Raw genomic sequence first — 11006 nt, 5'->3', positions numbered from 1 at the left:
TTGGACCACTTCATCACTTTCTTCGGATTTTTCTTCTTCTTGTGTAGGCAAAAATTCCTCCCATGGTAATTTCTTCACTTTGCTCCACAATTCATGGGCGTTCTCATATTTACCTATACCACTTATCACATTAGGAGGCAATAAAGCAATTAAAATTGCTATTACCTTTGAGTTTGCCTCCGATTGTGAGGTTTGCTCCTCCATCCAATGTCGTGTTCGGAGCTTCTTTCCTTTCTTGTTCTTCGGGACTTTGAATCTCTCCTTTACCACCATCATGGTGTCACAATCTGTGTTGAAGAAGATCTCCATTTTCATCATCCAATAGTTGATGTCCCCAAGGCTTCCTCCTTCAAACTTTGGAGGTTCAATCAAGCCGGTCATCTTTTGCCTCCTTGGCGGTTAGTCCAATAGAGAGCGTCCTCGCTCTGATACTACTTGTTGGATATTGGTGGCCGGCTTGAAGGGGGGTTGGATAGACGGCGAACCCAAATACTCGCCTTCTACACTATTGTTAGTATACGCAGCGGAAATCTAATACTAACTACAAATATGAATACAAAGAAAGCTTAAGACAAGAATAAGAAATGCAAACCAAGCTAACACGTTGTTTAACGTGGTTCGGAGATTAGGGCTCCTACTCTACGGCTGTCCGTAAGGTGGACGATTCCGATCCTTCGGTGGATTACTCCCCGGAAAACTTTCGGCTAGCTCAAACCTCCTTGTGGGTGGAGAAACCTCACCACAACTCTCACAAGAGCTCCTTTGACGCTAGGGCACAGGTAGACTACTAATAGAGATTAACCACCTCTATTTCGTCAACTTCAACCAAGCTTCCAAGGCTTGGTTATATAGGCCACGGGTTGGAAAACCCCGCCTACCAGTCGACTGCTAAAACATGCAGTCGACTGCCCTCTGTGGAAATTCGACCGTTACATCCCAACGACTCGATTCCACACTAACCGAGCGAACAGTGACATTCTGTTCGCTGCCAGTCGACTGCACCAGTCGACTGCTAAAACATACAGTCGACTGCTACAGTACTGCTACAGTAAAACCCTAAAATTAGGATTTTACTCCGAGTACAATCTCTCATGCACTCGTACCCTCACCCTTATGACTCATTTGATGCTTCATTTGCAGCTTTGACATCTTGCCTTCAAGCCTACTTCCTTTGGCTCTCGTCCCTCGGATGCATTCAAGCCCGCGGCTCGTCTCCAATGCCATCCTTCGCGTATGCCTCGAAGTCGCTTCCCTCGGCCCTTGTCCTCGTTTGCTCCATCCTTCACCGAACCCGAAGCCATCAACCTGAGTCACATGTGTATCCTGCAAACCTGCACAACTCAAATACACATATCAAATACAAGGGTGAACCTAACTTAAACCCTTTGCCCAAACACCAAAACACATGGTCCTGCGGACCATTGGGATTGCTCCAACACCCTAAACATACCTTAACAAGCCCCTATCAGAAAAGTACCCCTGGCGCCATTCCGCAATCGTCCGAGCATATCCCGGATGTGACGGTGGAAGCTTTCACCGTATGATCCTGTGTACGGCTCGGCCGCCAACTCTGTTGCCTGTCGGTGGCAGACGTCTCGAGGATGATGTTATCCCCTGTCTCCTTTGTCCTCTTGCGCTTCCTGTCTGTTCCAGGGTCGAGCGGTTCAGCCGCTTGGTGGGCATATCACTTCTGCCTCGGTCGTATGCTCGGATGAGATTGCTCCTGCCTGTCTTCGTTGCCTTGTGCCTCGGCCGAATGGGTAGCCCGCTCGGCCCTGAAACCTTTTTACCTTGAGTTTCGGAAACCCGACCCCTAGTCGGGTTATCTTTTATTCGGCTCGGGGGATTTCCGGCCGGTCGTCCATCTCATTCCGGTCGGTCGGGTAATCGGTCGGCCCTCTCAGTCCGGTCGGTCGGGTCTCAGGGTTGAATCTTTGACCTTTGACCTTCACGTGCCGTTGACCTTCCGCCAACGAGGGTCCCCCGTCCTTACCACCGGATCACAAAGGTAAAGACTCAGGTTCATTTTAGGGAGGATTAAATATTTTTAAGAAAATTTTGCAAAAATATTGTGAAAAAAATTACTAAAAAAAATTGAAAGGAGTTTCAAAATTTTAAACCCATTTTGCAAGTAAGTATCCAAACATTTCAAAAGTAATTTTTAAATAGAATAACCTATAAAGCTATTTTTCAAAATACGGTTTTGAAAACTTTTTAGATGATATAAGTATTTTAAAATATTTTTTAAGGTAATTTTTAAAAAAAATGTTCTGAGTAATTTACTTCCAAAAATTCTGAGTAAACTATTATAAAAATGTCTAAGAAACCTTTTGTCAATGATTTTTGAGTAAACATTTTCAAAAACACTTTCTAAATCATCCATTTTCAAAGTTATTTTATAATTTTTAAAAGTTGAGTCTCTTTAAATTTTCAAACATATAATTTTTTAAAGGAAATTTTAAAACTTTGTAATACTTTTGAAAAACATTTCAAAGAGAAGTAAATTAGTTTTCAAACATTATATATTTTTCAAACAAAATTCAACAAAGCATGTTTAGGTATGTTAAATTTTAAAGCCTTAGCCGACCACCTTATGATTATTTTTGTTAGTTATAAGAAGTTTTACCTGAATGTTTAGAGGAATTAATATCAGTAACACTTATATTCAGTAAATATATTATTTTCATAAGTATTTCGAGTTTCGACATACTTATTATTTCGAGTTTCAACATACTTATTATAATTATTCATTTAAGTTTGATTAATTATTTAAATTAATCAATCAATTATTCTTAAACCAATTAACTTTGGATTAAATTAGTTAGGTTAAAATTAAGATTTAATTTAAATGAAATAATTTGTTACTAACTTAGAGCATTCACAATGGATCTATGTTATAACATTCATTATCTCATCAAAAAATATAGAGTCCACTGCCACATACTAATTATAACAATATATCTCTTTCACCCACATTGCTTTTAAGCTTAATACTCATTATTCATAGGTCCCACAGTTCAATAAATCATCTTAAAATTATATCATATTAAATAAATAAATTTTAAAATATTAAAATTATTATTATTATTATTTAATAATAGCAGTTAACTAGTCGCTACAATTTTTTTTTAATTTAATTCAAATTAAATAAAAAATAAATTATAAATAAATAAAATAATATAAAATACAAGCCTAAATCGTTGGAAAAAGTATGTAAAAAAAAATTATTACCATTTAAAAAAATAATATTATTGCTAAAAATACACTCATTATTTATTATTTACCTATTTTATTTGATTTTTAATTTTAAAATTTATATTTTTTTAATGAAAAAAATTAAAAAAAATACACTTACCGGAGTGGGCCAGGGCTGGCCCACCCCATACCACATTAGCACGTTCAAAGACATGAACGTGTTAATATGAAGGGGTGTTATAACACCCCTTCACATTGATTTTAACAGCAATGGGGGTGTTATAACACCCCCATTAACGAGCAATGCGGATACTCTAAGTTAGGTGTCTATGTTTTAAAATAATTAAAAAAAGATTTTTAAAATATTTTTTAAAATGATTTTAAAAATAATTTTACAAGGGATTTTAAAATAAATTTTAAAACATTTTAAAAATAATTTTTAAAACATTTATAAAAATAGTTTTTAAAAAGATTTTTAAGAGAAATTTTAAAAGGATTTTTAAACGAATTTTTTAAAACATTTTAAAAATAAATTTTAAAAGTATTTAAAAGAATTTTTTAAAACATTATTAAAATAATTTTTAAAGGTTTATTAAAAAAGTTTTATAAACATTTTTAAAATAATTTTAAAAAGATTTTTAAAATAATATTTTAAAAGGATATTGAAAGAATTTTTTAAAAAATTAATATAGTTTTAAAAAGGATTTTTAAAATAATTTCTCAAATAAAATTTAAAATATTTTTAAAAAGAATTTTTAAAATTAATTTTAAAATTAATTTTAAAAATATTTTTTTAAAATAATATTTTAGAGGAATTTAAAAGAATTTTTAAAGAGATTTTTAAAATATCTTTTTAAAGGATTTTTTAAATAATAATTTTTTAAAGGATTTTTAAAATAAAATGTAAAAATATTTTTAAAATATTTTAAAATAATTTTAAATAATTTTTTAAAATATTTTTAAAATAGTTTTTAAAAGGTTTTTCAAAATGATTTTTAAAATAATTTTCAAATGGATTTTTAAAATAATTTTTAAAATATTTTAAAAATAATTTATCAAAATAATTTAAAAAATAATATTTTAAATAATTTTTAAAAGTATTTTCAAAAGGATTTTTAAAATATTTTTTAAAAGGATTTAGAAAATAATTTTAAAAAATATTTTAAAATAAATTTTTAAAAGAATTTTTAAAATAATTTATGAAAGAATTTTTTTAAATAATTTGTAAAAAAAAATTAAAAGAATTTTTAAAAATATTTTTAAATTGATTTTTAAAAGAATTTTTAAAAGGATTTTTTAAATAATTTTAAAAATATTTTAAAAGAATTTTAAAAAGATTTTTAAAAGAATTTTAAAATAAGTTTTAAAGAATTTTGTAAGAATTTTTAATATAATTTTTAAAAGAATTTTTAAAAATATTTTTAAAATAGTTTTTTAAAGGTTTTCAAAATGATTTTTTAAATAATTTATACGTAATACATTAATTAACATATGTTAAATTCAATTTTAATGTTAGGGTTTAATTAAATTAATATTGGTATTTATTTTAATTTAATCAAATTTAATTTAATTTAATTTAATTTTTATTTAATCCTTATTCATCCCACCCAATCTAAATTTTCTGACAAAGGAATCCTATGGTTTCGTGAGATGAGTTAAGTTGAATTTCGAGGTTTGATTTAACTTGTATTAAATTCAAGTTTAGTTTTGAGCTCAATAAGTAAACATTCTTTGGATAAAGTTCTAAGCTGTGGTGAGTCACCTGGATATCATTAGAGTAACCACACCTTCAAAAATTTTCAAATAGTTCCGCCCACTGAACTTAGCACAAAACTTTCGTCTAACCAGGTAGAATTGGTAACGAGTAGCTTCAGTTAGTTCCACTAAGTCAAATGCACTAAGTTGAAGTCATATTTTCTTAGACATGCATAAACAGAGTTTCCCTAGCCTACTATCATCCAAAACTTCTCCAGTGCAGTTTGTCAAGTTAAACTCTTGTCCCTTTTTAATTTAATCCCAATTCTCCTACCATGTAAACTATTATTTTAGAGGTGTCAACTAGTTTGGAACCTCCTCTGAAGTATTGACCTTTTCGATTTAGGTTTAGTTTTATGTAGATTTTTATAGTTATAATAAACTTGATGATAATTTAAATTAGCTTTGTAGTTATTTGATTTGAATTTATTTTTTCTATTTGGGTTTCAATTGTTTGGCTTTATTTTACATGTTGGGTTTAGGTTTGATTTGTTTGATTTTAATCCATTCTTTAGTTTGGATTTTAGCTTTTAAAGTTTATTTTGGTTTAGTTGGATTTGGTTTTAGATAATGAATTTCATTTTTAGGTATATAAAACTGATTGAGTCCTACTTGCGTGGTAAGACACACTTTCGAAACCTAAACTTTAGTTTGCTTCTTATTTTGACTTATAAGTGATATAAAAGTTTTGTTAGTCAAGCTGCACTTGTATCTGAGTCCGAACTTATTGTACACAGCTCTTTGTGATATAAGTATCATGTCTAGGTATTTGGATCTAGTTGTGAATTTTTCTAACAAATCTTTTAAATTAGTTACTTCAGTTTTCAATTTAGAGTTTCTTCTTCAAGTCTTTCGACTTGAGTTGAGTTAGTGTTTTCTGTTTGGGAGTTTAATTGTTCCTTAAGATGTTGGTTTTTCTTAAGGAGTGAGTTATTTTGTGTTTCAGATTTTATTAATCTTTTATTTAGGCATGCAATTATTTTAAAAAATCTAACAGTTAGGATAGATGATACCTTGTTGGAACATTCGGAAACAAGTGCAGACTCGTGGGTTGATTCGTATTCAGAATCATCATCTTGTTCTGTCTCACTTTCTGAATCCAGTCTGATTGCCATCAGTGCGATGTAGTTGTGATGCTTCCGATCTTCGTCATCCAAGTCACCTTACATTTTTCTTGTATTTCAGTGTTAACTAATTTATTCATATGTGAATTTTGTTCAATTACCTTTGCATCGTTTGTTTCTTCATGTAACTTGATGATTTTATCCCAAAGGTCCTTTGCATTTTCGATAGGTCCGACTCGGCTCAGTTGTTCTTTCGTCAGCCCGCATCGGAGGGTGTTTAAGGCTTTGTTGTATGTCTTAGCCTTCTTCTTCATTTTCGGAGTCTAGTTTTCAATGTCCATCTGAATTCTGGTGTTGTTGTCAATCGGAGGCTTGTATCCCTTGCAGATGCTGAACCATTGGTCGAAGTCTATCTTCAGGTATACTTCCATCCGCTTCTTCCAATATGGAAAATCATCACAGTTGAAGAGGGGAGGACGAACGGTGTTGTATCCCTCGTTTTGGGCCATGAACCTTGCACACACAGAAGAAAAGGAAAGAAGTCCCAAGTCTAGGTCTTGGGCTAGTAGTGTAGGAGAAGAAGAAATGTAAGTGTTTCACCAATTTCGAAAAAATAATAAAAAAAAGCATTATGACAAATTTTGTCAAGAAGGGTTATTTCATTAATTTTAACTAATAGTGAAAAAATAAAAGTGAATTTTTCAAAAAAAAAATGGAGGGAAAAATGAAAGGTGTAAGAATAATTTTTAATAAAAAACGATATATAATTTTTCTTTCAAAAAGGACCCCCCCTTGTCTGATTGGTGGTTGCATCAATTCAGAGCAGTACATGCTCTGATACCACTTGTATGATCAAAAAGATGCTAGAGAGGGGGTGAATAGTGATCGTCAAAAATTGAGAGCGAATTAAATCGAAGTACACAATGGAAGAAAAGAAAACAATGCTAACAAACCAAGTTTTACTTGGTTCGGAGCCTTTGATGACTCCTACTCCAAGGCCCGCACTCGTCGAGTGCTTTCGTTGGGCAATCCACTAATATCTCAAATGATGACACAAATTAAGTACAATAACTAAAAGCAATGTTACCGACAACAAATGAAATAAGAAAGTTTTGATCGTCGGTTGTCAAAGGAGCTTTTCAGTATCATAGGAGCATTTTCAGAACACCGAGCAAGAGCGAAAGTTGTAGCAGTTATTGTTTCAAAGCTCTTGGTTGAAGCCCTTTATATAGGTCCATTCCGGGCACCCGGAACCCCTCTGTGCACCTGGACCACGTGGCTCAGCCAATCGACGCACTCCACGTCAGCTTGTGGATGGATTTTCGAGTCCAGAGGCTTGAACCGAGTCTGAGCTCCTAGACCGAGTCTGGGCCCCCAGACCGCCTGGTCACCCGCGACACCCTCCCGAGCAAGCCTGGTCCAGACGCCCGGACTCCGGGTGCCTAGTCCTAGCGCCCAGACTCCGGGCGCTCGAACCCCTTTTCTTCAGCAACTTCTTCCCTGCAGAAAAAGTTTAGTCTAAGCAATAGAAAAAAAAATATTTTCCCTACAAAACAAAGTTAGCACAACACAATAAAGTAGTAGTAGTTAGATTCTGTCTCCCCAAAATCAGGATCTAATCAAGGTGTCAGCTTAAGCTTCCCAAATGGACTTAAGTTGGACCGACGCTTACAGTTCCCTCAACGGGGAACGCGTTCTCACTAGATCTCTCCTTCAGTTGCTTACTTTCACTTACCAACTACAGTTAACTTGCCTTTGACCCACCAGGTCTTCCCGTCAATTGTTAGGTCCGTAAATCCAACTTGACTTCAGCCGGTTGTCAGGTCTCGCTGATCCAACCGGATTTCCTGCTAAATATCGAGTCTCGTGGACCTATCTAGATTTCCTATCAGCTATTGGATCCTGTAGACCTAGCTGGATTTCAACCTGGTGTCAGGTCATTCAGACCAGTCAACTCCTGCACACTTGGTAGAAAGGTTAGACAAACACCACATTTAACTTTAATCTATTTGTCATACATCAAAATTAGATTATTAGTGTAACCTGCACCAACACTAAGCTTCCGCGAGGCCCGACTGGTACTTTCAACCGATCGTCCTTGTACAAGGAGGCTTGTCCTAAGGTGATATTTGAGCTCTGAAAATTCGGTCAGGTTTCTTCTATGATTTGTCTTGTAACTCTAGTTAGTTGTATATTCAGTCACCCATATACAAAAGGGCCGGAGAATGAACACTGAAAACTACTATATTTGGTCGGTTACATATTAGTGAATGAACATGAAAACTACTATGTTTGGCTGGTTACCATATTAGCTTATTATATACTAGGCACCCTGAGCAGGATGCTAGGTCTCCAGGTCCCATCTGAATATTATTCTCGATCGACCCTTGGTTGATCGAGAGTCTCTTGAATCCGAATGAATGATGGACGGTCGGGTATATACTACAAGAGAGGAGCACTAGACCCCTTTGGTCTAACCAGTTTGTTGGTCGGGTGTCCTTGTACTGAGGATCTTAGTACTGAGCGAGGAACTGAGCCTTGTGGTGAGTGACTCTCTGACTATCACCTTCCCTTAACTTGGACCAATATTTCACATTGACTTTGACTAACATATCATACTTGGATTCATTCGTAACAATCCGTATCATTATCTTTTCTCAGCACCAAAGATTTAAATTGGTCTTCAATTTGCAGATGGGTGCTTCAGTTGGACTATAAAGGTTAAGTTGTATACAAATACTATGTTCTTCCTTATTATTGATTTAAAAAGACATAGGTGTATATAACTATAATAAATTTCAAAACTTCCTTCCTCATATATTATTATGCTTATAACATATCAAAACATGGATCAATACCGTTATTGTGAGCATTATTGTGTGTCTTCCAACTAGAAACGCCACTTATATGGATCTTTATCCACGTAGAAATAAAAAATTTGGCAAGTAGTTTATACAATATCAATATTTACTATCCCGCAGCATTGTATAGCCACGTTGGAGAAAGAAAAATGCATCAAGTGTATACACACTGAGAATGTAAAAAAAAACAAATGCAACAAACAATATGATCATAATAGAAGGTCTTATATTTCATAAAAAAATAATAGAAGGTCTTATAGTTTATCAGTGAAAAAAATTACAATGTACTATAAAGGATTGATACGACAAAAAATATATGATAGCATAAAAAAAATAAAATATGTCAATTAGCACAAAGTTATATCTTCTAATGAGATAAAAAGATTACAAATTTATAAAAGGATGTATATATTTTTTATTGACATGAAACTTTTTAAATGGAGCACAAAAGTAAAATTATCAAGGTTTAGATCTATAGTTAATATTATATTATTATAGAGATGTATAAATATTATTGGGTCATAATAAATGGTAAATCTAATTAACCTCGTTGACTATCCTTCATTGGGTCACAACAAATGGTATAATTGAGGGTAGATCTGAAATAGATCAGGTTGATCGGATACTTACGAAGAGACTCAGAGTTCACAGTCATGGCCACTAATATAGATAAGCACACTCTTTAATAGCTAGTATGGATAAATCTTGTCCCCAGAGCGTAGTACAGTTGGGGGCGTATGGTCTTGTGGCCGAGAGGTCCCGGATTCGATCCTCAGAGTATCACGATCTGGGGTTAACGTCTCTGCTATATACTTTAATTGTATACCTGTATTTATCTCCCTCCATATTCGTGGGACTTACTCTAGGGGTCACTGATCTGGCAGCTCCATATTTTTAGTATGGGTAAAACTTGTTGCATTGACCCTTCTTGGATCTCATACTACCAAATAATCATAATAACCTGTTTGATTCAAGGATACAAGTTATGATACAGAATGAAAGTACTGCAAAAAAAAAAAAAAAAAGTTAAGCTAATTGAATATATATGACCAGAAGAAGGTACATTTCTATAAATCATCCAACTCATCAAAGCAATCGCTTCCTACTCATCTGACCACAACAAACCAATCAATTTAAGTTTCTTGATTCAGGTGCAAGATAGAATTTTTAGAAACACTGCATAACTCATTCAGGGTGGATTGGATTCAAATTCAATAGACAATACATAAATTGTTCGTTTCCAATTACGTATGTAATCCAGCTCCTATTCACCATCCGTCAGGATCAAAATTCTAGATCCGAATTCCATTACCCAAATCGATCGACGTAATCACGTAATTGTGGTCGTTTAGTCTTAATCCTAGTGAGAAAAGGAAATAACTCAAGATTATCTCAAAAAGGCATTGTCTTGAGCCTCCATCCCGCCTTACATGGCAGATTGGCAATTCTGATTCAAACCTCTGTGTTGCGGTGTCGATCTACGCTTCTGAAACCTGCAAACCCTGATCAGATAAGATTGATAAGGCCTGGAGGAGACGAGCGAGGAGCGGAGCAGCGGTCACTGAGGACACGGGAGAAGCGAGGCGGAAAGCAATAGAATTGCGTGGGCTAGGGATTTCTCTCCCCGCCATGTGAACGCCCAATAACGGTTTACAAAAATGGAAAGCCAACTGGCGTTTTCCGACGATCGCGAATCACGAGGCGTGGACTGTTTTTGGCAGGTTGCGATTTCTAATATATGGATCTATAATTTGGGTAATTTAAAAGTATAATATGAATTTTAATGATTTAAATAAAGGGAAAATAATATTTTTAAGAAACCCGCGGCCACACCTGTTATCCAAATCGCATGCATATTCCAATAATATTTTTTTAAGAGTTAGTTTTATTCGAAATTAAAGAATCATTTAAATTTAAATTAATTTATTTTTAAAAATCTCTTTTATGTATTTATATTCGTAGATTTAAATTTGATAACATAAATAAAAAATGATTAATTTTTAAATTTATAAAAATTTGATAAAATTTATCATAAACTCATTATAAAATTTAAGACAATAATATTTACTAACTAACTATACTAATAAGTAAATCTGTTAAAATTTTAAATTGATAAAATAAAATTTTAAAG

The sequence above is a fragment of the Zingiber officinale genome, chromosome 5B, assembly GCF_018446385.1.
Source record: "Zingiber officinale cultivar Zhangliang chromosome 5B, Zo_v1.1, whole genome shotgun sequence".
NCBI lineage: Eukaryota > Viridiplantae > Streptophyta > Magnoliopsida > Zingiberales > Zingiberaceae > Zingiber > Zingiber officinale.
This window is presented reverse-complemented; position numbering follows the sequence as displayed.